At 44.1% G+C, this 26,355-nt stretch overlaps 1 protein-coding gene across 5 annotated transcripts in view; it reads right to left on the reverse strand.

The window, feature by feature from the left end:
• plxnb2b (plexin b2b) overlaps window positions 1-26,355 on the reverse strand; it is a 120,363-nt gene that overhangs the window by 78,057 nt on the left and 15,951 nt on the right. For 4 of the 5 annotated variants that reach the window (XM_078257398.1, XM_078257397.1, XM_078257396.1 and 1 more), the window contains one exon: window positions 19,193-19,379. The exons of the other annotated variant lie outside the window; for it this stretch is intronic. The gene's annotated coding sequence lies outside the window, so the exon portion shown is untranslated. The remainder of the gene's footprint in view (window positions 1-19,192; window positions 19,380-26,355) is intronic. 5 annotated transcript variants of the gene reach the window in all.

The following is a 26,355-nucleotide window of genomic DNA, read 5'->3' on the forward strand; positions in this document are numbered from 1 at the left end:
AAACAATGGCTCGAGGTGGCCGCTGTAAACACTGGCATACCTTTTTAATTGCCACTGTTCTCAGTTACGCTTGGCTGAAAAGAGGAGTATTTTGCTGTCGTGGTTAATCTGCGGTGTGCCATCCTTTACGCACAAACTGCATACAGCCCTCCCACCTTTAACTTGAAAATCAAACAAACAGAGGGAAGAATAACCCATTTTAGCACCCGCCATGAAATGCCTTTCAATATATCGCTTGCCCATAGCAATTTTCCCTCCTCCTACTTCTACTAAGGTGGCAAGATGAGCAAACATTCAGGCACACACTCACCCCCAGGGGCATCATTATCCCAGACACAAGAGTTGTCGCCAAATGTAATGGAGCTCTGGGTCTACCTGGCTCATGGCAGTCCCTATTTTCTTATATTGAAATGGAAGAAATGGGAGAAGTCTGAGCAGTGTTTATATAGAAAACAAATGCTGCCAGGGGCTTTGCTGTGGGATTATGAGAATTGGCCGAGAGTCAGGATAAGTAGGGAGGGGTGAATAGGAGCAGTCCTGTTGTTGGTATTTTTTTCCCCAGTGTTGGCTGGTTCTGTTCTGTACTGGGCTGGGCTGGGTTTTACTGGGTTGGGTGAGGCTTTTGCTGCCAGTTCCCAGAACACAAGGGCCCTTTTTCTCCTGCCAATCACAACCAGATGTGCCCAGACTGGTTTTAAGATTTTTTTTTATCCCTCACTTCAGCTCTAAGTGAATCATTCAAGTTACAGCACACACACAAAAACTTGGTGGAGGACATATTCTGACACAGAAATACACACATACTCACGTTCGGTGACAGGCATGCACACAAACACGGCCTGGCTGAGGTACTGTAATCACAGGGGCCAAAAAGGAATCCCAGAGCAAAAATGGGCTCCAATAACATGCTTTTCAACACAGGGGCGCCTTTTTTTAATTCGCCCATTCCCCCAGGACATGTAGTTTGAGGAGATTCAATCTGACATGACAGAGATTTATGAGGTGTAGATAGAGGCCTACTTTCACATAGATCCCAGGTCCTATCAATGCAATGTCAAGGCCTATCAATAATAGACCAGTCAGGTTTTTGCACCCTGAATATTCTTCAACCTCCTATCCTCTCAGCTTTAGAAAGCAGAAATACAATGTTAACGCACTCAGCTGCTGAGGCATTAGTAAGCCTGTGGGTATATTTGAATATTTGAATGCCACTGGAATGTTTTTCCTTCAAAACACAGTGCGAACACAAATGTATGCCCTCCAGCTACATACAGCACTGGTGTTAATGATAACAGCACAAGAGTACAGAGATCATTGTACATGGCAACTGTGCTGCAGCTGTTTGTGTATACATGAAACTAGAGCTTGGAGGGGGTCATGTAATGTGTATGTAGGCAGTCAGAACTGATGTGCAATTAACTATTCATTGCGTAAATCTGATTAGTAAATTATTCATCCATGCAGGTTATGTGTATAAGTATTACACAGCTCCTTAACCTCTTTTCTCCTTCCTCCTGTGCTCCGGAGGATCTGGTCACCCTGTATCTTCTCCACCATGGATCCACCTCCAGCAACATTATCAGCGAGTACCATCTGTTCCCTGCAGCAAGTGTAAAATTGAGCTGCTTGAAAGTTGTCCGATATCGATCGCAGCCACATTAATTTCATAACGCCACATACACAGTGTGGTTGTCACCATTTACAATCACATCATGAAATCTGTGCGACCAGTCAAACCCACAGATGCAACCGCTCACGATCTGCATTGAGTGTGTCTGCTCTGCAGGATATGTAGCTCTAATGTCACAGCTGCACGGCTACTGGTGCATAAAGCATATTGTGGTTTTAGTTCATACAGTTAGTAATTGTAGGATGTTGACATATTTGTAATATTTAAATATCTCGGAATATCCGTTATACCAATTAATACTGTTTACAGTGAAAAGACCTGAAGTTAATTTCAGCCATAATTAACATGGCCCTACGCAAAGGTGTGAATACCTTAATTTAACTGTTAATGGATGTGATGAGTAACAGGTCATATTAATAAACAAGAGGGGCTAATGTTTGTGATGAAACAAGAAAAGAGTCCAATGATCTGTGACCAAACCGCTACCGCAGTTTTAATTACACATCAGGATAGGAAAAAAGTTAACTGAACCGAAAACAATACTGACCATTTTACTATTTCTACTGATGATTTCACTCCCCTTTTCTTATAAAGTACATGACATGAGCTTAATCTTTAACACGTGGTAGTCCACTTTTTGGTGGCTCATCATGAGAGAGCAGCTTAAATTGTCTGAACACAGGCAGGTTTTAGGAGTACAATTTTTGGAAGTTTGTGCTCAGGAATTAGCACACAAATTACTACATTGTTAATTCATGCACACAAATTAGCAGAACAGTAGGAGTTTTGAACCCAAGCAGTTAGGTTGCCCTTGACTGGACCACTTTCACTGTTTATTTTGCACCACATCACACCGTGTCGTGTGTACAGCAACAAAGCTTGCCAACAGAGACAACAAGAAGGGGTCAAACAGCGTTAAATGTACAGTACCAGAGGATAGGTCCAAATACTCCTGGTGACCCAACAACCGTTCACTTAGCAACACCATCAATAAAAAAGTGGCAGACTCGTTAACGATATGAAACCAAAAGATTAAATAAAAAAGCCAATCCACTGTAGGCCTAATTTTAAAGTAAATCCAGCTTGTTAAAATACCTTGTCATTACTTCAAGTGTTGTTTAAGGCAGAAAGTTTTACCAGATGGTGGCAGAAGATGAAAGGTTAGCTAAAATGATTATGAATCATTCTTTTGGGACTGTGAAAATCCATACCAAATTTAATGGAAATCTGGCCAGAAGCTGTCAAGGACAGGCAGGTAGACTGACTAGCCATCCTTGCCATCTCTAAGCTGGAATGTGAGAATGACAAAAAAAAACAATCACAAAAGCACCAACAAAACCCTACAAATGCATCACACACAGTAAAGTCATTTATTAGTGTCTTACAAGTCCCTGAGGATCTCATCTATGACGAGCTCAACATGTCACAACAACTGCAGTAGCGCTGCGCAAGGCGCCACAGTGCAAACCAGAAAAGGGCAAGATTTAATCAGGTGTGTCGGTGGTGTTTATGTGGTTTCTTCACATTTGTAAGACTCCGTGTTTCCTCTATGTTGACTTGACCGTGGTGGCCCCCCACTGCAACATTTCTGCCCCCCACGGTATCAGAAATAGGGCTGCATTGTTAGAGTGCATGTTGGAGAATAGCGCTCGTCACTCGGCAGAAAAAGGGAGAAAGGAAAGGAAAAAGACGTTGTCCGGATGATAAGCCAGTTGAGATCGTGTGTGTGCGTCCTTGAGAACTGTAAGTCGTATAACTTATGTTGTCAGTTCATTTAAGCCTGGTCTTGCAAATTTAAATTAACTGGTGATTTTCGTTGTTTGTATTCTTCACCTGCTAGCTAAATTGCACGTGGCTGTTGATTCGATATGATAGCGATTGCTGAACGCCCTTGCTCACGTTTGTATTTTAGGTGCATTATTTAGATGCTGAAGTAGTTACACTGCATTAAGATAATGTAATTAATAGTGGGTTTATTGTTATTTAAAAAATACAGTTCAATCACAACTGAAAATATGCCCATTGTGTGTGTGTGAATAGAGGTGAATAAATATATTTGTTTGTGTTGCAGCAAAGTGTCAGTTCCGTTTCATATCATGTCAGTTCCGTTTTCAAACTCCATATCACACATCCCCATTTCAAGTTCAACTCCTTCTGGTGCCTTGTTTTTGATTCAATTAAGGAGTAAGCCTGTTGCAGGGAACTTAAAACTCAGTTTAAATGAGGCAATCTCGCTATAAACACACCTGACATGACAAACGAAACAAATCATGGTCAGGAACTTATAAACACACAGTGTTAAGTTAAATGAAAACACAGTGAGAGGATTTAGCTGAGCCGAGTCATCAGTAGTGATATAGAAACAGCACTGTTAGACAGTGAAAATACATAGACCACTTTACAACCAGATGCTTAAAGCACATTAAGACCTAATGTCTCCAGGGTTACGCAGGGAACCAAAGAACACAGAGACTGGATGTAGAGGAGGTGGGAGGGCGCGAGTTGAGTGGGAGTACATGAGAGAGGAGTGCGTGCCCTGCAGGTTCCTCTTGAGTAGATAGCCCATTGTGGTCGACTGTACAGATCGGTAGATCAGGTCAATAGATCATTAAACAATCCCTATGTTCCCGAAATAACACAGGGATCAGAGTGGTGATAAGAGCATGGATCAATGCTGGATGGACGAGAGGATGGAGCGACGGACGGAGACTAAAACAGGGATGGATGGGTCTGGGGCTGCCACATGTCCTAATGCAAAATTATAAAAGGGTCGGTTCACGCAAATTATTAAAAAACATTTTCTCACTTAGCTGTAGTAGTACCAAGCCATGCAAACAGCTTTTGTTTTATCTCTGATTTCTGCCTCCACCCTATTATAATGAAGGTAAATGGAATTTAATTTGAGGTGTTATTATTAATTATATATATATATATATATAATATTAATATATATATATAATATTAATATAATATAATAGTATAATATTACAGGGAGAGGTGGGGAATAAAATACTTCTCTTACCTTGCAGTTTCAGATAGCATTCGAGCCACTGGCAAGCTACAGGATTTGGTTTTGTAAGAGACAATAGGCTACAGGAAAAGAACAGACATATACTGTATTCTCCAGACCATATTAAAATCACTGACTGGCCCAGGTAACACTCAAATCACCCCACCAGATAGATATATAATGTGAATGGGGCTATAGGCACTACTTCTTTGGTAGAAAGTAGTTGGATGGAAACTGCTCACAGTCAGGTTGGTGGTTTATCCAGAATAACAGGGACACCGTTTTTTTGTTAAGACACACTGCTGTTGATTTTTTTTTTTTTTTTTAAATGTAATTTTTCACTGCTGTGTGTACCGCACATAAAATTCCCTTCACCTGCACTGCGCTTGGGTGGCAGCAGAAATCTCAGAAAACCTGGACACAGAAAATAAAAACTATTTGCATGAATAGAAAAAACCATGCCATTTAAGTGAGAAATCAGCTCATGTGAGCATGGGTGGGCAGGAACAGGCGAGACTGCCTGGTTTTGGCCACCTCTGTGTCTCCGTAGGTGGGGCACTCGGGTACCTTTATGAAACTGGGAAGCCAGGAGGATTTGGCGGTATGAAATGGATGAGGTTGTAAACTGGCAAATGGGAAAGCGCAACTGGATAGAAATCACATAATCCTTTTCTACTAAGGCTAATGATGCATTTATTGCCTTTTTAAAATTCACTAATACAGATCATTCTGTCTTGTTAACTCATTAGCATCAGTAGTTCTGGTGAACCAGTTTAACAGCGTACATTATTCCAAACGCCTCTAGACAAAAGCCCAGCTATGTGGCACTGGCTTCAAAAGATGCCTTCTATCAGATAAGAATGTAATTACTCAAAACACAACATTGTGTTGGCTAATGCCATCATAAAGCACCTAATCATATAGAGGAATTACCATGCCCACACTTATGCCTTTCTATATGGCAAATAATATTGTAAGCCCATTCTTATGACTGAGATCTATTCGTAATCCGAGAGGTTCATTTTAAAAGGTCAACACCTGGCGTTTATCAAATTCTCTCATAAAAAGGGCTCCACAATTGATTAAGGATCATAGCAGCTTCAAATTCATTTAGAATTTATTTTGTACTTCATATATATCAACATGTCTGCTCTATGAGTAGTAAGAGGAGCTCTGTATCTTTGATCTTTGTCATTATCATCTGTAAGCAGGACTAATATTAAAATAAACAGTGCAGGGGGCAAAGCCTGGGGGCCGGTGCTTCCTGCCCCATGCCTGATGCTGCCGTGTGCCCTTCCTGTCTCAGTGTTGGGGCCATGCCTGCCTGCTGGGGACCTGAGAAACTCAGAGGAGGGGGAGGGAGATGCCGGAGTGGTGGAAAGCTATACGCAGACGCTCCACCCTAAAGAGGAACAGCATGCCAGCCCCGGTGGACATCTGTTTTCACAGGTGTGCTCACCCAATGTGATTAAGATTGGCGCTGCACACACCCGGAGCAATGCTGCACGTGTACGCGAACACTGTGGGTGCCAGGGCATGGAAGACGCACAAAGCAGTTGTGTTGTTTTTAGGGCAGATGGAACTGATGAGAGTTTGACTGAAAGGAAGGAGCAAGAGGAGGAGAGAAGGAAGGCAAGGGTGGGGGGGGGGGGGGGCTGTGTGAGAGAAGTTCGTAAGACTTTTTAGCTGCAAACAACTGTTTGAGAAACATAATTTAAGCAGAGTGTGATTATTCAGAGCAGATACAGATTATCCTGCTGTTTGATTCTTAAAGTGTGAAGAATAGCTCACATGAAAGTATTGGGTAAGCCATACATGGTAACAATGTTTTATAAATACCAGTACAATTCCAAAATGGGCAAAATGTTAGCACTGAGGATGCCGGATGGTCTGAAAGGGAAACCACTCACCCTGGAAAAAGCCTATAGGATATAGGTGGGCAGCAGTTTTGGCAGAACCATCACAGCTTGTGCCTAATGCTGCAACACACCTGCTTCCATGGCAACTACAGAGAGATTGCTTTCCCTTACACCAGCAGGCCACTTCATGCTTTAATGTAAAGCGACAACTTTCCGGAATTAATTTGTGTGTTGTCAAAAAAAAAGTCCCCCAAACAGATTTAATTCAGAAAAATAGAAGGAAAAAAAGCAATTTTCTTTATTTATGTTGGCTCCCCAATCCGCCCCCACACCACTGCTGCAACACCATAATTCTCCAGTGGTTTTTGAGAACTTTCAGCCAGTCGAAGTGATCTCACTCCTGGAGTAGTACGAGGCAGCGACAAGAAAATCTTTAACGAACGAGAAAGCAATTCCATTTCACAGCAGCTAGGAACCGAGGAGGAGGGGCGGGAAAGTCACCAGCTTCTAAAGAGAAATGGAAGCCTTGGATAAAAGCTGCTCACAAGATATCTCAAAAAAAAAAAAAGGAGCAGACAGACTTAACACCAAATCATCCTGCTGTACGACTCAGAAGCTTACCTAGCACCTAGACAACTGACAGGAAGAGTGCTACGCTGTATGTAACTTATTAGCATCTGTGAATATCACTTTGCTTGTGCCCCCAAACTTCTTAAACCTCTATCTGTGACTAACACACCATCTTTAACTACAGAAATGATTTGGCAAACACGGAATAACTACAAATTAAAGTGTGCTTTAACAGGTTTAGTGTTGGTATCAAAGACTTTTTATCACATAAGTTAGTGATTTTACAATGTTGCTGTGTAAAACCTGTTGCTAATGCATTCTAAAGGGAAATATCAGTGCAAGAATAGGAATAATAGATCTTCACAAATGCCAGGCTGTATTCAGAGTTAATGTTGCTTGCTGTGATATCATGCAGCTGGGAACAAACATTCCATTAGCCAGTTTGGGATATATTACAAACCCTGATCACACAGCCAATCCACAGCCCTCCTTCCATTATCCATCCAATCGTGTGCACCCTCCCTCTCCCTCCATCACTCCCTTCCTCTTTCTCCTTCCCTCCCGTCAATGAAGCAATGGCAGACATCGCTCCCACAACTTTTCCCGGCTCCCTATCTGCTCTCGCTTCCCATCTCCTGGCGAGCATAACTCAGCGAGTGCTACAACTTCTCTCAAAAGCTAGATGTGAGAAATGTATATATTTGTAAGTGCTAATACTACACGGAGCAGAATGTTGGGCCAGCACCAGACAGATGGTTCTGAGAGAGGAAGAAAATCAGAGAGAAGCTGCCGCTCTGTCCCTATTCCTCTATTTCTCTGAGAGAAAGCACTATCACAGCTCTGCATGGCACCAAGGAGCTTCAGTCTACAAAAGCGGCCCTAATTCCCCCGATGGTGGAATCGGCTCACTCTAACAAGGGTATCAAAGTATTTCATCAATGAGAGAATATTTAAAACTCTCAAAAGCCTGTATAACCATGGGTGGAATACTATTGGGAGGCTTCTTGGGGTGTTGAAGGACAAATACAGAAAAAACTGATTAACAGCACAAAACAACAAACGCATAGAAATAGTTCTGGAAAAAGAGAGCAGGAAAGCCTTTCTCAGATTTGTAGCAGAGTGACTAATGACATGGAAATTATTTGTATGCAACTGGTTTAAAGGGACAATTAGCCTTGTCCTGTGTGTCCTTGTGTTCTTGATCAAGCACTGCCAGTGCAGATTAATTGATATAATCAAAGGCCAAGTAATCTTAATTTATGAAGCCAGAATTCTCTGGAGCCAAAAGTTATACTGTGTGAACAAAAGGAATGACTCACTCACTGTACATGTATGTGTGTGTTTGACACGTGTGTGTGTGTGTGTGTGTGTGTGTGTGTGTGTGTGACACGTGTGTGTTTGTTTCCATGTCTTTATTTGGCATACATCGGTTTTACACTTGGCTTGCTATGACACCTCATAGGAGGCCAGGGTCAAATAAAGAGCAGGAGATCTTAACAGCAGTCACACTCCAGAGGAGGCAGGGCTACTCAGCAACTAAAACACAGACAGACAGACAAATGGATTCATACACCGATGAACAAGATACCACACAGAGACAAATTCTAAGTTTCTAGATGCACAGAAAAATGGAGCATGCAGCCTATGTTGGCTATGTCAGCCATGCTTTTAATAGTCCACATTAAATGGCTCAAAGACATGTAAAATAAATGACTGCTGAGTGCGATGCTTCTGTCTTTTTCTATCTAAAACTCACAATTGGAATGTACAAAAATTCACTCACAGTGCAAAAAACTCAATTAGGGGCCAAGGCCCTATGGCAGGACTGCATGTAGGCAGAAAATATGCTGCTGGGTCAGGTGGACAGAGAGAAAGGTGGCACAAAATCTGCCAATTGATTGGGATTCTCATTGTTTAGATGGAATATAAAGCTCTCTTTGTATGCCCATGCTCTTCTGACCTTTATTGGGCCACTGAAGAAGGCAAACGCCACCAGGCCGAGAGGGGAATAAAGTGTCTGCTTTGCACTTAACACACTGCACACAGACTGCAGAGCTGGCATGGTATGGTGGCCACAGACTGTCTGCCGACCCTGGCGCTCCCCGCCCTGCCCGACCTTGGTACCACTGTGCCAAGGAGGGCTCCATAACACCCTATCATTGCCTAAAAAAACCAATGTACTCTCCCTGAGACAATGCTGGAAAACAGAAACAGGCTTGAGACAGAGTTCATTAACAGATAAACGGCGGGAGGTGGGAAAAAAGGAGCGACAGAAATGGGAATAAATAAGGAAATGACAACGGACGGAAGATACGGGGAGAGGTTGGCAGCCATCCATGAAAAAGACAGCTGGCAGCAACATCCTTCACAAACCTGGCGACACAAGCGGCATGATGGAAGCAACCACCAGAGACATGGAGAGAGGGAAAGAGGAAGAATGAGAGAGATGAGGGGGTTTGGAGGAGAGGGGGGTTGTGGCAGTAGATAACGTGGTTTTCGTCTCCAGATTCCTCTGCTAATTAACACAGTTCCACATACAGGGCCCCCTGCCTGCATCACAGCCTGGCCCTGGTCTTCAGTGTCGACATAGAGGGACAGAGAGTGAAGGGAAATGTGTATATGTGAGTGTTTGTGAGCAACGGCCGGGTGGGGTATGAGCGATGCAAAGGGATGAAAGGTGAGGCAAGGTTTGGTGGCCTTGTCTGAAGGTGAGTCAGCTCCCCTGCCAGCAGCCTGGTTCCTCTGGCGGAAAGAAAAGAAGAAGGGGTGAAGACGAATGAGTCGGAGCGCTGGGGTGCTGATCAACAGCCGAGTCGCTCACCTCATCCAAAGGGGGGAGAGGGGAGAGAGAGAGAGAGAGAGAGAGAGAGAGAGAGAGAGAGAGACCAATGAGCCGGCACCCGTCCAGTCACAACACCACAGACACAAATCCTGGTTCTGTACCATTAGCTCCAGACTGTCATAAATCAGACAAAGCCAGCCAGCAGGATGGAGGGAGAAGGCCAAACAGAGAAGTCAAAAAGCCACAGCCACACAGCACTGATCAGACAGCAAGGGGGGAGCAAACGGCAACCTTTGAACAGAGGAAGCATTTATAACAACACAATACAGGCTCCACACACATAACGGAAGAGCTGGACAGTAGAGCTGATTATTTAACCTCAATGCTTTTTGAGTTCTGACTGAAATGTGTCCATAGCATTGAAGGCTTGGTCAGCTTTATAGTCTTGCTTTTTATTCTTTGATCAGCTATTTGCTCATCACAAATCAGGAAACTGTTATGCCTTTATTAGATGGTTGACAGTAGGGAGATGAAAATGAGGGTAGAGAGATGGGAACAACATGCAACAAAGGACCCCTGCTGGACCCGACACTGTGGATGCTGCGGTTCATGGTCATAGCCTTAAACCTCATGGACAGCAGAGCCTCCTGAAACTGTCATTTCAATTCTCTTATTCCTGCTTGTGTTAAGAACATAAAACCATGCTGCATTGAGAAGTTTGGTATATTTTGTTCAATGAAAAGGGGGTTCTGTAAAAACAGGTTGATGATAAAGCTATGGTATCGACACAGACAGTTGTGTATCGTATTGGCACAGGTTTCAAAAACATGTACTAGCTTTAGGACGGAGTGAAACATGCTTAGGCAAGGCAAGGCAGCTTTATTTGTATAGCACATTTCAGCAACAAGGCAGTTCAAAGTGCCTTGTTGCAAAGTTAAGAGTAAAGAGTTAAGAGCTTGAGTTGCTTAGCGCTAAGAGCATTTTAAATTGTATTGTAGCCTACCATTTTGTATCTCATAAAAGCCCGCATTAACATACACATGATCCAGATTGTCCTGGTGCTAGTAGACTAGATATTTAGTCATTAGGATTTTGTCATTGTAAATTGTGATGCTTGATTATAACATGGGTTAGCGTTTCCATTTGGTAATGCCATTACTGAAGAAAAAGCTTCATTAGCATTACTGCATGTAATAACCTCAACAAGGGATTTCCTAACCCAGATTTCAACCACACCCAACTCAGGCATGCTGCTTTGGCATGCACCCTACTGGCAGATAAACACCACATCTGCCTCCCTGCTCTGAAAGTTGTACATATATATTGTATGAACCACTAGAGAAAAGACAGTTTGGCACAAACTGGCAGCAAAGCAACTCTTGGTCTTGCAGCAGGTTCTGCGTGTGTGCCAATCCTACCTCACACAGCGGAACGCCATGGGGGGCTGAACACTTCTACACTGTGATCCAATTAATTTCATCTCCGCACGCCACACATTTTGTCATGCTAGGAGCGTTAGGAGAGGAAGTGGAGGTTTGAAGGGGGTGGAGGTGAGCGGTGAGGCAAGTGGGAATAACTGAGAAAGAGGAAGTGGAAGGATAGGCCAGGGTTGGGGAATCTTAGCATTGCCTTTATCTTGGGTTTGAGTTTCTGCACAGGGAGAAGAAAATGCAATTACACGTGCCCTCTCAGCCTTTTCAGGCAAGTGTGGTGTGTAGAAGTGAGGGGGTGGTGGTGGGGTTTGTGCCCTGCGGCGACCAGCACTCCCATACTCTATGCTAATAGATGCTTGTTCTGCATTCTAACAAGCATTTTGTGGCAAGGATCTGAGTGGGGAGCAGCGGAGGGTGAGTGCATAGCATCAGCAATGTAAGGGGGGTCTGTCTCCTCGTGTCTCTGGAGATAGTACGAATAATGAAAAACTCTGCTGGGACTTCAAAGCAAATGGCTGGTCATTTCCTGTGGTGATGGCTGATACGGGCCTACATGTTCATGCAACAAGCACGCACACACTTAGTCACTTATTCCTGCCAGCAATAACCCCAGCCAATGGACACCCCTTCCTTTGATGATATAGCAGAGCCAGTAAGGAGAAACAAGTCTTTGGACATGGAATAGATTTGAAAAGCCTTTGTGTATTGGTATGGAACCATCTAAGTGCCTTAGCCACGTCCTGGGGGTCAACACTTATGCAATGTGGGTGTAATGCCAGAAACCAGCTGGTGATGTTAACCATTTTTTAACACTTTAATTTTGACAGAGAATTTAAAACAAACAACACAACATAGAACAAATAGTTGTCAGATGGCGATCAGATATGTACAGTAAATAACTGTATACCTTTTCTTGGCAGACATATTGACATATTGTAGCGGGTATAATTAACAACAATAATTCAATTTTATTTAGGCATCCCAGTTCTAGTAATTTGTATGCAAATATAAATCAATAGAATATAGTCTCGAACACATTTTTGTGCTATCCTTCCTCGTAGGTTTCGATTCGGCTCTAAAGAGGATTATCACAAAATGCAACAACAAAAAACACTCAAGTATGCAAGAAAGAATTGGGCAGTTCAGATGTGGCAATCTAAGACATGCTGATGGAGATGTGTGTGTTGCTCATCTCTGGGTCAAAACAGCCTGACATGTACAAACATGTAGGAGCAACACAATCTGAGTGGTAATCTGTGTGTGGGAGGAAGGGTCACGCGAACATAAACATGCCTGCATTGGCAATTTCTGGCCCATCCTATTTCCTTATCATATCATCTACTTTTGTTATGAAAGCCAGACTGCCCTGCAGAAGTTTTGTTATTGTATGCATGTGTGTGAGTATGCACCCAGAAGCACATTCATGTATGCCTCTGTGTCTCATGTGCAAGTCACCAAAAGCATGCATGAGACAAAGTGAACAAAAACACACATCTGGTTTCATTCAGGATGCCTGGAATTCTTTGCCTGCTTGGTTCAGATTACTTCCCGAGCCCCCATGCTGGCTCCGCAGGAGAGCAGATAAACTATGCCGCTCAACACAATGTCACGCCTATTCAACACTGGAAGGGTGTAGGTTGACAAGGACTAGAGGTGAAGCTGAATTTACAGGTGGGTTCTGGTTGCAGACAAGCCTCAAGCTAGGTATGCTAATGTATTGCTTCTCCACCATTGCAGACCCCTCCTTACAGTAGGTTGAGTGGGAGTGGGTCCTAAGGGAAGGGCATGTTAAAGGTTCTGGCAGACTGAACAGCACCTTAATATAATACTGACCTCTTCCATTGATATTCACTGGGGTAATTCCCAGCAGTACAGGGCCAGCTCTGTATAGATCCAGACCAGACATACAGAAGGTCAGGAGACTAAGAACCTTTGCTTGGTTAAAGCTGTACAGCAGCATAAGCAGGCCTAAACTAAGTGAGAAGAGAGCTGGAGAACAGATCTATTTTCCTCTGTTTTCAATCAGAAATCTAACTAAAGTAAACCATGTTTATTGTTGTTTTGTTGCAAGAGACCCTACGTGCAGCAATAAAGAACAAGATTATTTCTATTCCAAAATGAAACATTGATACACCTTGGGATCAGTTCATTCACACACCTTGGGATCATTTCATTCACACTATCTAGCAATAATTCCTGAAAATCACCTTTTTCTTTACATTTTACAGAACGCCTTTCTTCCAATTCCTTCACCCAATTCTCTTATCTCCCAGGTTTGACTGAGTGATGTCTTCAGCCAAAAATCACCTCGTCTACTCCGGTTCCCCAGGAGATGGAGTGCCAGTGATGTAGACGATTCAATCAGTGAGAAGTGAAAGAGCAGATCACAGACAATACGCCGCGGCCCCATTACCCCCAGTCCTCACTTACCGCTAGCAACGCTTAGCTCGGGCCCCCACCTAATGGACCATAATATCATTTTACGCCATGTTCCAGCTCTTTATACTAGTTCTAAACATAACACCGTCGCCAAGGCACAATAAAAACAGATATATTTCTTTATTACTTCTCACAAAGCATATCGCCAGATCTGAGCACCCCTACAAAGGAAACTAATATCTACAGGAACCCGCTCTTTTCCTTGGCTCATTTAGGGCAGACGCACAATTGTTATTACATTGAGCGGCAGTCTGCCGGCCTCATCTTCCCATGCTGTTCACTCAGAATGTAATGGATGTTTTATTATAATCAAATGAATATGTCTTCACTATAAATAACCTACTGAAAAGGCCATTTTCTATGCCTCACAATATGTTTAAATGTCCGTCACGCCTCAAGCAACAAGGCCACAAAGCCAATTTGCGTGTTGTGTGCTACTGTATGGGTGAAAACAGCAACTTGTCTACCCTTTACTCACCCTCACATCCCAAGCTACCCCCTTCCACTCACCTAATAATCATGCTCCACACTTTCTTGCACACGTCATGAGAGTCTCTGGCAGGTTCATTACTTTGCATGATAGGAGGAAGAGGAAATGTCACCTAGGTACTCTGCTTTTGAAGCCATTCACTGTCTTCATCTCACGGGGCAAATGCTGTGCTTGTAAGTCTTGAGCCAGATGAGCTGAATTTTACTTCAGCGAGTGCGAGTTATTATCCGCAACTAGGAATCATCCCCTACACGGTATACGGTGCCATTGTCTACCCTATATATCATCAGGTCTGACCAGCCCATTTACACTATGGGGATCTGACAAGAGATGAGCGAACACTCGGGCATGAACATGTGTGCTAGTGTGTGTGTGTGTGTGTGTGTGTGTGTGTGGCAAGATGAAGCAGGACGGGAGTTGGGGAATCCAATCTCTCACACAGAGGAGCAGAGACAGGCGGGCAGATATGCTCCAGGCCCAGAATAACCCAGGCTGTATCCATGAATGAAATGACAGGATTACAGGGGTATTAGAAAACCTGCTGAGATGGTAGATAATGCTGTTCATGGTTGGGCGTCACGCCGCTTGCAGCAGGGTAAAAGTCTAACTGTTTGACTAATGAAAAATATGGACAAGCTCTTCACATACCACCAAGCAGATAATTCAAGGCCAGGGGGTCTCCCTCGCCGTTTACAATAATGGTTTGGTGTTAGCTACTTGATGGACATTAATACAAATACTTTAATTTCTATGTCAGCTGCATTATTGTGGATGGAAATGGGGACTGCAAACATAAGCCCCCCTACCCTGTTTAAGAATGGGATTATTGTTGTGTCAACAACCCCCATAGATAATAGTAATTACTGCCCTTGCTGCAGCACCATCAGACTGCAACTTTGGTAGCTGACAGCTTGGTCCTAATTACCAAGAACCACCAATTACTGGCTCCATTTCATTATTTATATTGCTCAGCACACCCAAATAAAAAGAGACTTCAGTGACTCTGAGCAGTCACATCTCTGGCAGCTGCAGAGAAGCATCCCGAGGACCTACTGAATCATTGCCTCATAGTTTTTTCCTGACAATATATAGTCAGCATGCAAACACAACTTTGTTTGCGCAAAGAAAACTGAGTAAAAATAGAAAAATTAGGCCAATAGGGGTATGCCTTTACTTCCTCTTTGCCAGCCACAGGAAGTAATGTAGCTTTTCTTTACCTATTTGCTCCTGCTCGTTTATCTGCCAACAGGGCTGCAGAATCAATTCTAAAAACATCAGCCCTGGAGCCTTTACCTACTAAAACAGTTTGCATGTTGTATCTACATTCATATTTCATTCATTCCCCTGTGAGATTTATGTTGGAGTAATTGACTCGTCTGCTGCCATGTGTGATGCCTCCAAAAATAATAAAACAAAATACATAAAAACAGTTCTTTATCTGGTGAGTGTATTCAACCATCCGTACTAACACACACAGACTTTCGCAGATGTTTCCCATCACCCTATGCTGCCAAGCGTCGTCCAGTGATGGCTGAGAGGAGGGGAGCGGGGGCTCGGGCGGGGGTGTGAAATTCTGCTATCCCTGCTCCAGTGAATTCTGCAGGAACTTGGCAGATCATTGTGGAGATTTGTATGTCTGTGGATTTGATATGAAACTGTTTAAGAGGCTTGTCTGGAGTCTGTCTCTCAATATGCCTCCCCTTAAAGTGGGCCTGGCTGTTTAGCTTATGTTCCCGTAAAGCCTGACGGCCACATTTCTCAGCCCCCCAAGGGTGCAGATGGGCAATTAACTTGGCAGACAGGACTTATACTATCATCTGAAAGATAACCATTGCAACACGTTGTTGCTCCAAAAAAGTATGCCTCTGAGCAAAGAAAAGCTGAGCAAAGAAAAGCATACTCCTTTAAATAGGGGAACTACACAGAAAACTACATAGGCGATGCAGGTGTTTGTTAATCAACCTTGTTGATTAACAAATTACTCTCTCTCTATTGATAATTTAGTGCAAATTCAATGAATCACAAAACCTGATCAAACAGTAGCTCCTGCTCAGCAAGTCTTCTCAAAAAAAAAAAAAAAAGGTATAAGGAATATATACGGTAGTGATCCAAAGCGCTTAGCATTTAGATGACAGCTGCGCAGGGCAGGCTTTGTTTGCAGGGGCTAGAGTGGAGCAGTATATGTGGCCCGGAGGCCGGATCTGTTCCAACTGTGCCCTGGCAAGAAAACATTCAGCCCAGTCAGCCCGACAGCTTGGATATTCACAGGGGGCGATGGAAAACTGGAGGGCTTCAGCACCATGTTGGAGTTGGGGGAGCTCGTAGGAGGAGGGGTGATGAGTCAGGAACAAGGTGTTTTATATTATTTTGGTACCGCAAGGACATGGCATTTACCGTGTTCAAAGAGCACAACCAAACGTAGGCTGTTGATGAGGGCCTCGAGTCTGTGTTGGCCTGCGATGATTTAAGTTTTTATCTGGCAGGTATGTCTGCAGGGGGGCTAGCAGCATTTTTAGTTTTAATGCCAGCACTGCAATAACTTGCTGTGGTGATAATTAATTTGTAAAGCCTGGGAGTGAATTATACATTTATCACTGCAGAGAAAACAGAAAGTACTCTTTATGGTTCATGAGAAAAAAATAAACACAGCATGACAATGACGGTTTTAAGCATGTGCATTTTCTTCCACAATGACGTTATCATAGCAATTTAGACTACATGAGACACTGTCATTTGACAAACCAATTTCAGAGTTTCTATAGATCACAGACATTAAAGTTAGGATCATCACTTTGATTTAGCATGACAAATGAATTATTCATTCTCATCTCCAGGGATGCATAGAAAGGATTTTTGATGTGGGACAGCTTTCTCCTCACTTGATTAACCTGAACTACCTTCAAAAGTGCCAATAGCGTTTTTCAAAACAATATTTTGTATGGGCTTCCTCTTTGAAAAATGTGTCAAAAGTATTACTATCCGTTATCTGGTTCTGTTTACCTATTTTTGCTATATCCTTCAAAGAAACAAATAAAAAAAATAAAGAAAATGAGTACCTCACACAATAATAAGAGTGTGGAGCTGTATAGTTGACTGCATGTATTAATGTTCAAAGTATCTAAAAGTAATACAGCACACAAAAAGGTCAGAGTCACACAAACGGACACAAAAAAGGACAACAAAAACAAGGGATTTGTTTGCTCTTGTACATCCAAATTCATTCATCCCCAAGTAGCTCTTTGCTCTGGGGTTGTGCCAAGGCAAAGCCTCATGGGGTAAATGATTGACACCTCCTAATCCTCATGTCACCAAAAAGCATGTCATTACCATGACGTGTACACCATCTTCTGGGATGTGAGATGAAGTGTGGGAACAACAAAGGGATAAAAACAGTGAACAAAACTCTAAAAATAAGACGTGTGAATTTTTTATGTGCTGTGTTTTGGTTCACACGTGTAGCTTAAGTACTTTGAGAGAAACGCATCTCTGCTCCCGACTATTAATTCAGCACAGCTAGACCAACCACCTGGGGTAGCCTTCATTTCAAACAAGCCATATTTTGTATATATTTAACACTGGCGGGCAGGCTGGCAGGCATGCAGGACTAGAGGATATGTGATGGAAAGTGGAGCACAAGAGTTATGGCCTAAGCAAGCAGCTGATTATGGAGAAGATGAGTGAGAAAAGGAGTTGTCTGTCAAGCTAAGCCCTTCGCAGATGGACGAGTGTGGCACACTAAGAAACCAGCAAGTCCTGAGGCTTTGTGGCAGCTCTGGGTTTTAAAGTACACCACAGAAACCGTTTAGAAAAAAGGGATGGAACAGTGGATAAACCCAAATATAGTATATTATGTGCAAATGTGTATGTTAATATTCCTCACATTTTCATTCATCTCATCGACTGAGTGAATCATGGTAAAACAATGGTCGTTTCTCCACTCTTAAGTGAAGTATGAACAGCAGAAGCTTTTACAGCTGTCTATATAAAACAATTATAGCAGCAGTTAATTGCTGCGGATCTTCATTTAATGAGCATCAGAGCAAATGTAATTACTTGCAGTCTTTAATAAACAAGCACAGAAACCTAGTGGTGTGCAAATAAAGTTATGACAGAATATAACTTATCCTAACTTGTAGGCCAATACTTGACTTATAATTGGACCATTGTTTCCTGACACACAAACACACTGTGTTGACCATTTGCTAGCCAGCAATGTTCCACTTCTGTGTGCGCAATAACAAAAATTGTTTTCATTTGTGTACTGTGGCACTTGGGGGCTGACCCTTGCCTGCGTAGCTCCCAGGTGAGACAGTCAGCTATCTGCTGGGTAGCACAGCTATTGCCTCACTCCCTTCCCTCTGCAAATCCTATCTGCTCAGTCCTTTCCCTAGAGCTCACTATCGCCCTGCTACCTCTACTCTTGTACTGACAGCCAAACATTGAGAGCCAGGACTGCCTTAACGAGTAGAAAGTGGAGGCTCAACTAATTAGAGACACCCCACCCCATCGCCTCCAACCCCTCCTATTAACTCAGAACAGTGCGATACAGCTTTGCCAGGGCTGGGACTGTTGGGCCCATCGTGAGAGAAATAGGGTTTGGAAGTTGTTTTTCTGGCAGCTGGCCAATGGGGGACCGTAGTAATTGCCCGAATCTCACTGTGGCAAGTGAAGAGAAACAGTGTGAGGGTGGTACAAGCCAAGGAAAGTGAGAAAATGCTGAGACCAAGTGTGGGAATGAAAGTCTAGCAATAAAAAAGAAAAATACAGATAGGGAAAGAGGATACACATAAAAGCTTTGAAAAGCGAGGCACAAAAGATAAATGTTTATAAGAAAAACATGGAATGACATGTGGGACAAGTGATTTCGAAAAAAGTCAGAGCTTGAGGACTCATTTCGTGAAAATAATACAAGTAGAAAGAAAACTGGACAACGTATTGGGAGTGTAAGTGAAAATAGAATAACCTCAGGTGCTACTCACTAGGGAGAGGCAGACAGGGGTGCAGTGAGCGTCTTGGCTGCTGGAGTGGAACAAAGCAGGGTGCAGCGGCGGCTGCACGGTGGGCCCTCACTGGACACTTCAATCACAGGCAGCCGGAGCCCAAGGCAAATTTGGCCAATTAGCCGCACACTACTGCTGACCCCCAGCTTCATTAAGGGCCCGGGCTCTGGATAAGGAGAGAGAGGAGAGGATTAGGGAGGGAGAGAGAGGGAGAAAGAGAGTATAAAGCATCAGCACTGGCCAGGTTTGCGAAGACACACATGCATTTACACGAAAACACGCGCTAGAGGTGAAGCTCAAGGTTACAGATAAACACAATCAACTGTGGCAGCAGCCCATACCACACACTCGCCATATTACACTCTCCCCTTCCTGTGGGTTTACACCTGCAGCAAAGGTGGCGGTGAGGGGGTTAGAGTCGTTGAGGCCAGAGGGCGTAGCTCCCTCCCTCTCTCCCACACAACTGCACTGACAGCAACAGGTGTGGTGGCCAGCAGACATGCAATTACCAGGCTGAGAATCTGCTCTTTGTGACAGAGACAAGGGCAGATCAGAGGGAAAAATCAGACCTAGAGGGTGAGAGGAGCAAAGAGGGGGGAAGAGGCGAGAGACGAGGAGGAAGAAAGGAAGATACAGACTACCGAAAGTCCCTGGAGTGGAGACAGAGAGAGATATATTTTCAGTCCACTCTTTTCATCGCAAATCCCTCGCCAGCAGAGCGAAAAACAGATCAAAAACCAACACATAGAGTAGCTATGACACACCTGTTGTTCTGCTGTAGAAATACAAATTTACACGCTTAGGTGGTCTGGAGAGACCTCACATACATGTGTGGCACAACAATGAAACAAAGGAGAGAGTAAACTGACAGCATCCTATTTCAATGCAGATTGGGTGGGGCTGTTTGGTTGCTTTGGGACAGGTTGTGCTCAATGAGCCCTGACAGAAAGACTGTTAGGTGTATGCGTGTGTGTGTTTGTCTGTATTATAAGTGTGTATATCCACATGGGACCTCTGTCTGCATCAGCCTTGTGATGGAAACCTCAGTGATGCTCCAGGGTGGGGGTTGTAGCAGCTTCATATTCTCTTTCCCTCAATTTCTCTGCTCTCCCTCTCCGATTACCGGCCTTCGATCAGGCTAAAGCAATGTTTGCGCGCTTTGCCGCCAGTGTAGCAATAAGTGCTGTCAGAAACCTTGCATGCTTGGGTGGAGGAGAGATACTGGACCTTTATTTAAAACAAGCCAAGGATAAAAGATCAATGACCCAATTCAGGCCAGGAATTGCAGGGGAAAGTTCGCAAACATAGTGGGAAATTATGAGAGAGAGATGTATGTGTGGATGGGGGGGGGCAGAGAGTGAGGGTGCATCTACCTCATCTGTGTGCTAGTGGCTTATTGATCGGTGGAGACACACAGCTCCCGGCCATTCATCACAGGCCACTCAGGCCCTTAGATAACTCCTATGATAGTGCCCTGCTACTGAGCAGCTGCAACTGGCCATATCCATTATCCTTCAAAGTAAGCCCCCTAGCCTGGGAACAGGCATGGTGGGGCTGCTGGGTGACAGGCTGGAAGGAGGGCTGAAATGGAAAAGACCAGGCCTGTGGTTAGGAGCCTGAGGCTGGTGTATACAAAGGCAGGAGCTGGGGTTGGAGTGCCAGGGTTTTATGACAAATGGTGCTCCGACAGCCAGAACAGAGATGAGAAACTGTCCGTTTGCATCAGTTGGAGAGAAAAAAATGTGACGGCACTATTGTTTCCATTTCTCGGCCAAACAGTATTAGCAAAGCTGTTTTATAGCAGATAGCACACAAACCATCCGAGCGACAGGCAGGCAGCTCTGAAAACTGCTGAGTGGCTGTGTGTGTGTGTGTGTGTGTGTGTGTGTGTGTGTGTGTGTGTGTGTGTGTAAAGAGAATTCCCAAATTGCGCAGGTGGGGATCAGCCATAATGAGCCATGCAGGGAGAGAAGAAAGGGAGGGGAGGTCGGAGTGAGTGCAAAAACGAAGGGAGGAGGCCAAAGAGCGAGGGAGAAAGCCAGAGTGAGTGTGATGGAGACGGGCTCAGAGCCAGAGACAAGGCCCCAAAAGAGCAATTACAGGAGCTCCAGAGAAGGTGTAGGCCCAGCCCCCAGACATAGTTTAGAACAGCACAAAGCTCTGCCAGACATATACTCAAACACACACACGCCGTGATCTAAGAAAAACTTTGGATGAGCAAAAGATGGACAAAATAGGACAAGTTGGGTGAAACACATGAGGTGGGAGTATGTTTAAACCGGGGTCATCTCAATCCAAAACATCCCCATGTTTTATTCCCCTACATGTTTTCAAGGCAGCATTCTGTTCTGGTCGAAACCTGTTCCTTTAACAGCTTGGCTGAAACTCCGGGGCTGAGGACAGTGTAAGCAAAACTTTTATGTTGATTGCCCTCCATGTGATGAGGGCTAAACAACACTGAAAAGTGCGGACAGCCTCGCACCATGGTGCCCGTCACAAATCCGAGTTTAAAATGGTTTCTGAAGGCAACTGTTTCTGCCCCCCAACACCCCACCTCACCCACCTTCGCTTAAAGGGGAACGACATGTTGGAAAGACCAAGCAAGAATGATAGGAGAAACAGAAAGAGAGAGATGTGCAAACAGATAAGGGGGGTGGAGGGGAGAATTAAATTAAGAGAAAAGTTCTCGCGCACCGGTATGCACCATTGATTTCCTATTCTCTTGGAAACATTTAATGAGCTTAAATAGGAGCCTCGTTTGACACTGCCACAGTGACTCGGAGGAGCCTTACAGTGAGAGGAAATCGTTCAGCGACTGTGACGGCTACCAGAGGGGGGGTGGAAGATGGAGAGGAAATGGAGGAAGAGGAGGGGGGAAGGGGGCGGGGAAATGAAGGTTTTAATGCCAAAGCAAGAGACGTCTGCAAGACAGATGTTGGATTATGCTCGGGAAATGGTCCATGGGTAGCATTACTTGCCTAGTTCTCAATGAGGAGGAAAAAAGAATGAAGGATGCAGCAGATTACTGGAAAAGAGGCAGGCTGCCTAGTTTTGTAGGTGCTTACCACTTACAACATGCACTCATTATAACCCAACAGTGTCCAAACTGACTGACAGCTACTGCTCTACTGCAGTGTTTCACCTCATTACTTCCTGGATGACCTCCCTATGAGGCATTTAACAGATGCCTATTGCTTGGCGGCCATCTTGTTTTTCTACCCTCCCCTGCTCTCTTTTCTCCCGGCAGAAAAACTATTGTCACTTCAGAGAGCGAAGTCTTGAGGCGCTTCGCTGCTCTCTGCCGCTGATGAGGGCCTACTGGGAACCATCGGCAGCCGCTTTATGAAGCCGTCTGGCAGAGTGAATGGACTCAGCGTCCCGCCACCTTTTGCAGGCAATCATGATAATAAGCGTGGAGTCGGGCATGGCTGTACACTGGCACCACAGGGGGCCCTTCCCTCACCGACTGCTGGGTGCGGTTGTGTGTGTGTGTGTGTGTGTGTGTGTGTGTGTGTGTGTGTGTGTGTGTGTGTGTGTATTGAATGTACTCATATTGCATTTTTTAAACAATTCTCTAAATCCAAACTAATTCAACTGAGAATAACAACAAATAACAAGACAGAACTTAAACAAAACAAGAACCTCACAGTCCAGTGAAGAGGCATACTGTAAATAATCAGGACAAACTTATCAACAGTAAGTCAACAAAAGAAATATGCACTCCTATATTAAGAAAAGTGTTACATATATAATTAGTAAGGTAAATCTGGCAATGTATAATGATATAGATTAGTCGAGCTTAACATTACCTTTTGTAACGAATTACAAAACAAATGTTGCAGCCCAAGTATTGATATTAGGAGATATAGTCAAGCCCTATAGTTTATATCTACATAAATGCAAAAGAGATACACTGTGCTTTCCATACGTTTAGGAGGACTGCTACTGCTGGGTACAAAACAGGCTCCCAAACATGATGACCAGCTTTTAATGATTCTGAGTGTAGATGTGCTTATGTGCATGTAAACAGCCTTATACATATGTGCATATGTAATTGCTGCTTGTAAGTGGTTAAGCATAAATATTTCAGGTCCCTGTGTCATGCTTTTAACTCAGTCGGTCATGTGTTCAGGTTTACAGCAGCTTTGAAATTCCACTGATGTCTTTTTCTTATATTATTAGGTCAGAAAGGAGTTCTTCAGTTCCTGACCCTAGTTTTTTCCCCCCCAACTTTGGCCCAGCTGCAGAGAGAGCGGCTGGCATGTACCACCTCTGAGTATCTATCCAGACAGATGCATAGTAAGCAGTGCTACAACCAGTGTGGGTGCTTGGCACAACTGGCAGCAGTGCTGAGACCATGTTTCGCTGGGCTTTCATGTGTGACTTGCAGGAAAAAGTTGCAATGAAGTGGATTTTTTTTTTTAAATGAAAACAACTGAAACAATCATGTGATCCTCCGATGATTAATTACGGTAAAAGAAAAATATGACCACAGTAGAGGGCCTTTTTCCTTCTGTAGAGTTCAAGCAGATACACATAGGCGTGCACTCCCACACACACATACCAAGTATAGAAACTGGAAGTGACTTACAACAGCATAAGGACGACAACTTGGGAAAGGCGTAGTGGTGATATTCGGACCGAATGGCTTCACTTGCATCTTTCTAGTGTACGACCTCAACGTCATCGTTCTCAGCCACTTCATCTGTTGAATGCTGAATGGACCGCCAAATATTTGGCCGGAGAAAACCCAAGAATATCACTGGAAACTGACTTTGCCCTCCATAGAAATCCATACAACACTATGGACCATTCTCTGAATCATTTACACCGGCCTATATATAGCCTGTGGAGAAAAGATCATTATTGAAACAGAAAGCTATATTTCATAATTGCACTACCATGCTTCTATCTCCTCAGTGAAATTGGCTCTCCAGAATATATTCTCTCTCACTCTACTCCATCTCTCTTTATCTCCCTCTCTCGTCCGTTAGAGAGGGCGATTTTGACAGGCTTCCTGATGCAATAACCACCCTCCATTTGTATCTGAGGACTGTGCATTAACTAGACAGTGTAATCAGCCTGCACGGGAAAGGCAGCAAGCCTCCCCAACCGGCTGCTTCTTACCACTCTTTGCTTTAACAGCACGCCATTAGGCTACAATTAGCGCAGTTCACTCTGGGGAAAATAACCCCCTCAAAGACCTTTAGCCAGCAGAGCGGATGCGAGAAACAAGCCGATTTTCATCCAATGTCCATTGTTGCTCTAATCGCTCAAGAGAAGTAATCTTATTTGATCACACTTGCAGGCAATAGGACTTCAAAATAGAAGATAAAAAAGAAGAAATCTGTGCCATGGGAAAACCTGATACTATTGACATGTTACGGTAGAAGATATTCAAGTAAGGACTCTAAAGGAAAAGGCTTATCGCCAGACGCCTCAGACAGAGCATAATGCACCTAAAAGGCAGCAGGCAAAAACATAAAAAAAACATCCAAAAGCGCTGCCTTATCATAAGTGTATGCACTTTCCAAAACACGGAGGTGAGTTAGTTGAAGTGCCCCTGTGGTGAAGGTGCACTTCATGTGGATGTGTCAATCCAGATGAGGATGCAGCCTGCAAAAGCTAAGTTCAGCACGCTACACATTACCTCCCTCAGGGCTTTGGAACAATAAAGAGAAATGTGTGTCCCTGTGGTCATTTGTGGCATGCTGGCAATGGGCAGACACAGATAAGAGTTTGGATTGGTGGAGGCTGACACGCTGTGATTATCTCCTGCTGCTGGAATTGACTGTCCATCAATCCAGACAGCCAAGAAGACCGGGGCCGATCGAGTCAATTGTTGCCTGAGCCGAAATTTTTATGATTCAATGACCTGTAAGAAAAATGTGTCAAGTGTTTCAAATGTGTTGTCGCACTGGAGCACTCGTGCATTGTGATTCAGATTCACAAATACTCATGAAGATACAGAAAAGTGCAGCAGTCGCAGAGGTACAATCACTAGCGCACACACACACACACACACACACACACCCCCCTTCCTGGCTCCCTTATCACCTTCCCCCTCACCTCATGATGCATGTTCTGGACCTGAAACCAAGTCCATATACCAGAATGAGCCACTGGCGAAATGGAGGAAAGTAAGGAGTGCGGAAAGAGAGAGGGAGAGAAAGAGAGAGTGTCAAGAAGCACATTCTTTCTGCTGAGTGCAATCTGGAAGTGGAAAGGTAGATAAACAATGACGTGAGCCGCATCCCATCTCCCTCCTAAAGCCTGAACAGACACACACTCGCCACATTGCATCGCCACCGATCCTGTGCAGTGTGCCAAGCATTGTCAGGGATTGGGTCTTATCAATCGTTGGCCAGATACTGAGCAGAAGCGTGAGGCAAACAAAGGGAAGGGGAGAGAACAAAAATGGAGGGGAGCTGCAAGCGACAATGAGAAACACAAATGAGACGATGGCTGGGAGCCACCCGTCCACGCGGCCCAGACCGACTCTATTTAATCTGGTCAAGTCGGCCCCAAAATCAAAGCAATCTCCTCTAGTGAGCGGACATAGGAATGAATCAGACAACCAATCCCACCCAAAAAGGAAGTTGCTGTGGAATTGAATAAGGGGATATGGGGCTATGCTGCATTGTGCTAGGCATGCAGACTATTATGGCTGGGGAACTCTGCTTTATTTTTTTAAAAAAAGTCCATTTGCATTCACTCAGCTTGTGAGAGGAGCTCGGGGGCAAAGTTAGCTGCTGCTCCTACTGCTTGTGAATTACTCACCATCTTTTTTAGGCCCTTCTGGCATGCAATATATCTCAGTGGTAGTAGAAATCTTTATTATCCCTTATGGGGAAATTGTCCTTGTAGTAAGTCAGCGATAACAACAAAAACAATATCCATACAATACAAAAGCATAAAAGTTGAAGACTGATGAAGAGCAACAGCTGGAGCAACAGCCGGAGGGATGCTCCCTGTGGATACTATGCCTCTTGGGGCCACCCTGACCTGAAAGGGTGCTTAGCTAGACCTGAGTAAGACTAGAGTGAGACATATAGAGGCCACAGTGGAGATGACATGAAGGAAGAGGGCCAAAATGAAGAGACTTTGACAGCTATCCCTCGAGCGGCAAGATGAGCTGCACC

The sequence above is a fragment of the Sander vitreus genome, chromosome 8 (assembly GCF_031162955.1).
Source record: "Sander vitreus isolate 19-12246 chromosome 8, sanVit1, whole genome shotgun sequence".
Taxonomy (NCBI): domain Eukaryota; kingdom Metazoa; phylum Chordata; class Actinopteri; order Perciformes; family Percidae; genus Sander; species Sander vitreus.